General features: G+C 36.9%; 1 long non-coding RNA gene across 1 annotated transcript; it reads right to left on the bottom strand.

Moving 5' to 3' along the window:
* Window positions 1–493: 493 nt before the first annotated feature.
* LOC142970779 (uncharacterized) lies at window positions 494–6,855 on the bottom strand. Its single transcript, XR_012959300.1, has 3 exons — window positions 4,861–6,855; window positions 2,847–2,953; window positions 494–2,608 (listed from the first exon to the last, which is right to left on the bottom strand). It is a non-coding gene; the product is annotated as an uncharacterized LOC142970779 (long non-coding RNA).
* Between the last annotated feature and the right edge of the window lie 373 nt (window positions 6,856–7,228).

Here is a 7,228-nt window from a genome sequence, read left to right as displayed (position 1 = left end):
TGCGTTCATGCTGCTGTTACGCAACCCTCCACCTCCCCATCTCTCCGCCCAGTCTTTGCAGATTCATCAGCTCATCAGCCACCATCACCACCAGTGTCTGGACTCCACGGAGGGATTCATATTGGTGCCGCTCAGAGCAATCACAACTCCATCACAAATCTCCTCGTCGAGTTCAAGCGCCAAAGAATTTCTGTGTAACTCATTAACGCATCATCTGTCATAATAAACGTAATAAACTAATCATTCACTTGTCTCTCCTGAGTGAAATAAAGTTCTTTGGACAGGGCGAACAGACTGTAGATATAGTTTACACAGACAAGCACTCACTCTGTTTGCACCAACCCTGAAGTCTGTCTAGATGTTCACACTAGTATGGTGCATTGGTGAGTGTGAGAATAAATGACTAGTCCTCTAAATGTGGAAGAAAACAGCTTAAGTCAACTTTATTACCCTAATAAGTACATTTCAGGGTCAAGCTTCATTATAATATCTATTCAGTATAATATGCAGCTTTAATTCTTTACAACAGTCATCAGCACATGTATACAGATAAAGATCACAGCTTCCTGTGGTTCATGTTCCTGGTACAAAGCAGTTGATTTACAGAAAACAATCACACTGAGAACTTGATACCTGACCTCCAACCCTTTACATGCTCTCTTTATATCACACATACACCATTTAAATCCTTTTGCATAATCATAATAACATGTTGACAGATGTAATACTTGACGGGTGGACAGCAGGACAGAGAGCAGGACTCTGGAGGGACCAGAGGAGGAGGACTCTGTGTTCACATCTTGATGCTTGGTGCTCAAACACAGTCACAGTTGATGGACAATGTTTTCTCCTCATGTTGAATTTTGAATGTGAAGATGTCGGCCATATTATCTGACCAGAGAATTGTTTTTGTTTCTTATGATGCAAATTCAATAAATGCACTACAGGAATGTGCAGCTGTTTGTGTTTGTCATGTGTTTGTTGTGTTATAAATGTGCTACAACTTCATTTCATTGTGCATCCCTGTGTTTAATAATGACAATAAATGATCCTTGAACCCTTGAACCAAGGGCGTAGGAATGCATAGGGTCCATAGGGACTAGTCACGACCAAAGTTTGGGAAAGACACAATTGTCCCCATTAATATTTTGTTAATTTTAATTGCCTGTTAGAAAAAATAATTTTGCACAAAGTATTTGCAAACTCATTCGTATTATTATTAGTGCTGGGCAAGTTAACGCATTAATTAATTAACGCCGAGAAATATTTTATAGCGCGTTTTTTAAATTTTGAAAGTCCGTTGCTCACTGGTAGCGGTGGAGGGATGGAGACTACTGGACATCGCTGCGGTAAAGTCAGCAGACACTTACACTGTAGTGCACCTAGATGCTGAAATTCACGGTAAACGCATTTAAACGGCACAGATCGCGAGCGAGCGAAGGACTTTGAAAGTTAGAGGAAAGATTAACGTGAGACAACATCCGGTTTCTTCAGACGAACATCCAGTTTTCAGAATAAGATGCCAATAAAGTATGAATTATATTCACATTAAGTATAAAACATGCTGCATCTCATGAGTTAAAGGGAGAATACACCTAAATTGTGCGTAAAGTGTCTTTATTCTTTGATCGCTGGGTAACCATCATCACCTCGGAGTTACAGCATTATATTGATGAACAGTAGAGCTGCATTCACATGCTCTGACTGTCATGAAGACGAGATAGACATTTTTGCTGAAATGTGCAACATGTTATTCATGTTGCACGTTTCACATAATGTCAGCACACTGAGCACAGATAGTGCAAGAAATATGATTGCTACTGTGTAAAGGGAATACTGCTGTTAAAAAGCACCTGATTTGTTTAAAGTGTTTGCAAACCAAATGTTATTGCACTTTTGTTCATATAGCAGTACTTTTAAAATAAAAGTGCGCAATACACTACTTTTGAATTCATAATTGAACTTTGCCATAACAATGAGATTAATCGCAAAAAATCCATGCGATTAATCGCGATTAAAAATGGTAATCGTTGCCCAGCACTACTAATAATTGCATAAAGGAGGAAAGCACTTTATTTGTAGCCTATTAAGTGCTGCAGAATAGATTTATTTTTTTATTTTTTTTGTCTTTTTTGGCTGCACAACTGGGAGGTTTTTTTTTTTATATATATTTTGGATATAGAATATACTGTTACTGTATATTGGCATTTTAGCAGAACGTTTTTTATTCATTTATTTAATTATTTATTATTATTTATTTGGTGCAGAATACTGTTTTGTATTTAAACTAAGGTTTTATTACTGTTTAAATAAGTTACACAAATGTAACAACATAATATCAACTAATTTGTTTTTTATATGGCGGGGGGGAGGGGGGGGGGGGGCTGGCAGTGTCCCTACCAATAGTGAGACCAAACCTACGCCCTTGCCTTGAACCATGAAATATTAAGCCAGATTTTCACAGATCCAATGCAGAGGGCTATCACAAAGCGCATCATTCCAGTTTCCTTCTGCGTTCATGTAAACAAAAATTTCAACACAGTCCTCTTCACCCACCCGTCGATCTCCTCCACCGTTATCAGGTTGTTTATTGTTGACATCCCAGTGCCTAGGAGGTGATTATTCAAAACATTTAATAATGCAGCTTTTAAGTTTTTTTAGTAAAATAAAAATGATGATTATTTATCTTCGGACGAAATTACTTTAATTCTCCGTGTAGTGCAACAACACTTGCAAACGTTAAGTCTGATTTTGGTAATAATTATTGAGAGTTTTACTAAAAATAATAACAATAATAATAATAGTTGGTGCAGCAATAGTTGTATGAACATTGTTGTGTGTCTTACGGTTCAGTCAGTGGAGTTCCATCAACCCATTTCCAGGTGCCCTCCTCGTCTCTGTCACTCAAACCAATCCAAGTGCGACGTGCATCGACGATGCTTGAAAGGAATTTCTGTTCAAGATTAAAAAGACAAAGTCTGTATTTTTTTTCAATTTTGAATACAGTTAAGTGATCCATCTAAACAATCTGATAAGAATTCACTTATAAATCGTACTAGCTCAAAGATATGGCATGTTATTTTAATCTAATCATTATAGCTGATATACAGTAAATAATACATCAGAATGTTATGTCCACATCTGTATAGATTAATATACAGAATACAAGCAGAGTACAAGAGAAGAAGAAAAGACGGGAGGGCATGAATGAAATAAAAAGAAAAAAATATGTTCCAGAATAAAAAGTATATGAACAATAAAAACATTAATGCAGTGTGGTGAAAAAGGAGCAGACGTGGTCAGTGGTGGAAGAAGTACTCATATATTTACTCAAATAAAAGTAGAAATACTACACTAGTCAGAAAAAGTACTCCATTCAGAAATGTATGGGCCCTAGCCCTATTTGTAGGCCTCTGCTCGAAAATTGCATACCCATACTAAAAAGTGTGTATTTCTGCAACTACAAGATCTTTTTGAATACTTTTGATGTTATAATAAAGGTAACACTTGTGAGATTTGTTCAGATGTATAAATATCAGTGTATATGTTACTGGTTAAGAGTAAATGAAGATGGCACACAGCTCAAATTGAAAAGTTTCAGGTTCGCCTGAAAAAAAAGCACTTTTATTGTTATTATTTCTTTGGAATGATGCAGTGGCAAGTCTAAAAGCTCTCCCAAATCATAGCACAATATGTGACCCGTCTCTGTGCAAATTCTGACTTTGATAAAGTGAAGCAGAACAAAGTTAGAGAGGTTTTAGTACAGAGATCAGGTGAGGTCAACCAAATTGTTATTTTGGAACCAGCTGTTCCATTGTAATTGTATATACTATATAACTATATACTGTGATGGTAAATTTCCACTGTGACTTATCTCTCCTGTTTTATTAGCTGACCACTCAGTGTTTTGGCCCTTTGGTATTAACCAAGTTAATAGATGTCAGACATGGTCAGCGAGGGTCTACTCAGATTGAGTAATATTGGATGTGTGTCTTAATCAGGGGCATGATACTGTCAACTTAGACAGGGGGCTGAATGGGGATGCAATCAGTGGACCAATCAGTGATTAACCATTCAATGGTTAGTCAGTGAATGATCACTGTTGTCCGGATGTCCTAGTGATGAACTCCTCCTATCCCACCATGTGCTCAAGGCCTTTATAAGTCGTACACAACCAACACTATGGGTGCCTTCCTCCTTCAGACCGCATTGCGGTCTGTATGACGATTGAACCTTCTCTACACAGAGGATAAAGATTCTAAGGACAAACTTCTTTTCTCAATGTTTCTTGATTTCAGTATCATAGGACTCACTCGGTACTATTGAATAGTTTTTTCCATCACAATACTTCACTTGTTTTATCACTAATAGTGTTCAATACATCCAAATACAGCAATTTGGCTTCATTTTGAGAGCCTGAATCCTCTCTGAGCCTGTTTGTGTCTCTGATCCATGGGACTTTCTCGTCTGAATTCCAGTTTCCCTGTGTCTATGGGGACCTAACTCAGCAGCCCATTGGTCAATTTCAGTCAATGAACCCTCCTTCGACGCGTCAGAGCCTCTAGAATTGAGCTGGGACAACGTGGTATTGATTGACAGAATTGTTAGCCAGTCAGAATCAAAACCGCACCGTCCCTCGCGAAGCATAAAATCCGATACGCCGAAAGTCAAATCGTCCCCCCCTCGTACCACGTAATCCATATATACATATATATATATATACACACAACCAGAGGAGTCGCCCCCTGATGGACATTAGAGAGAATGCAGCTTTAACACATGAAGCTTTGGCTTCACTTGTCAAACCCAGAGGTTGTCACCTGGACAAACTAAATATAAATACATAGAATTTCACACTACCTTTTCTTGAAGCGAGTCTATGATCACCAGATCTGCTCCTTTGTCTCTGCAGTCCTTTCTGCTCTGCTCCCAGGAACCAGTCCGTGTAGAGAGAAGATAACAGGAAAAACTGAACCTCCTCCATCCTTCAGGACACGTTTTCTCTGTAAAAATGATGCAAACATAAACCAATAAAGATCAGACAAGACCCACATCCTTAAAATGAAGAAGTTGTGTGTTTTTGGTGACTTCCTGCTGAGACCTCTGAACTGTTGAGCGCATCACTACGACACACATCACTTTACTTTAACTTACTGTTCTACATCTCTGTATATAAGATTCATTACTTCTCATCACAGAGAAATGAACTAAATACCTGTTTACATAAAAGTTGATGCATCTTGCAATTATTACCTTCCACAAATACACTATTTCATTTTATATATGTTATATTTTATCCCTCTATTGGAACAAATTTATGTCTCATACTCTCATTTGTACTTGCGTGATCTTTAAAAACACATTTGTTGATAATTGTTGTAGGGAGACTGAGATTTAAGGTTTTCATAACAACTGCTTCTCTGTAGTTGTTGTGCATATAACAATAAATAACCTGAAGCTTTCCTCCCTCGGCCTCATTTGAAGGGTCTGTAGTGACTCCTCACACTCGACTATCAGAACTATTACTTATTGGATCAAATGACTGATTACTTACAGATTTATTTCTTCATCACATTAGAACAAAAAGAAGGCAATGTATAAAAAAATTAATAAAATCCTTGGTAGCAAAATAAATGTGTAACCTGAAATTCCCCAAGAAGTTCATATTTAGATGTACATGTAACAAATAATAAGAAAACAAAACAATAATAACCAATAAAATGATCAATAAGAAAACTAAAATATTAATGACAACAAAACAAACATATAAAATATACTATATAACTATATAAAATTTATATTATATATACAATAAGGAGGAGGCAGAAGTCAACACTTTTATGGTCCTAACCCTTTCTATGACTTTAATATTGCACTGAATGTTTATCACATGTACAACTTGTTCTTAAGATCAGAATCATTAAAGTACAAGAAAGTCTTTCAAAATTAGGACTTTTTAGGGAACAGTTGAAGTGAAGAGACAGGACACATTTAAAACATTTAAAACTAAAACTCTGGCTTTTAGCTATAAAATAGATGCTACCAACACTTGGAAAAGATGCCTTGTACATAATTCATGTTTAAATAAAGTTATTTGGACAGGACAAACAGACTGTAAATATAGTTTACAGAGCTGATTTAACAGTGTCATATATTAAAGGTACATGACTCAGCAGAACCCACACAGACAAGGACTCACTCTGATTGCACCAACGCTGACGTCTGTCCATCTCTTCGGTCAGATTAGTGGACAAACGCTGACGTCTGTCCATCTCTTTGATCAGATGAGTGAGGCTGGCGTTCAGCAGGTCTCTCTCTTCAGACACAGAGGACAGCTTGTCTTCACTGGCCCCGAGACGCTCAGTCAGGTTGGCTTTGATAGTGGACAGATCTGCAGCTGATCCACCCACTGAGTTATGGTCTGGAACAAATCAAGATCATAACACCTCATGTATTCATACTGGTGTATTCATGTGTCATACTGGTGCTCATTTAAAGCCACAGAACGGGCAACAACTTTGAGCTACTTTGCTTCTTTTTAGACTCGTGGAGAGAAAACATTAAAAACACTCAGGTGTTTATTTAACTACGTTGTCTATTTGAATCTTCAGATTTCTCCTAAATTCACCAAAAGTTATTAGATAATGCTTCATTTGCATATTTAAACATAACATTTCAGAATATATATAATGCAAGAAATAATTGTCCTGAAAGATGAAGATACGATAAATCTAAACACTGTTATAGTATATTTACAAGAACATCCCATCATCTTTTCCCAGTAAACATAATAATACTGAGTAAATGTTGAAATGACAAGCAACCTGAATTCAAACATGGTTTAGTGTCAATTTAAAAGTTGGTGAAAGGCGATGCTCTTCATCGACCACAGAAGTTCATCTACATGATGCTGTAGGATGGAGAAATTAATATTCATAACCAATATAAATACAAAAGAAGTGCTTCACAAGGTCAGTGTTTAATTCTGTTCTGTGGTGCTTTTAAAAACATATTAAAAAAGTTCTTCAAGGACAAAGAACAAAAGATGAAAAGTCAATAAAAAGAAAAGCATCACAGAGCAGCCAGGATGGCAGATAGACATTTAGGTAAAACATCTTTCAGAGCAGATCAACGCTGCTGAAAATCTCAAGTTAAGACTTGGATGAAGATCAGACTCACAGTAGACAAAGAAGCTGATGAGTCGAGCCAGCAGGAAAACACTCAGCAG

This window comes from Anarhichas minor, unplaced genomic scaffold (genome assembly GCF_050575085.1).
Source record: "Anarhichas minor isolate MPS153535 unplaced genomic scaffold, ASM5057508v1 ptg000004l, whole genome shotgun sequence".
NCBI lineage: Eukaryota > Metazoa > Chordata > Actinopteri > Perciformes > Anarhichadidae > Anarhichas > Anarhichas minor.
The sequence above is the reverse complement of the archived record's forward strand: the minus strand, read 5'-3'. Positions and strand labels throughout refer to the sequence as shown.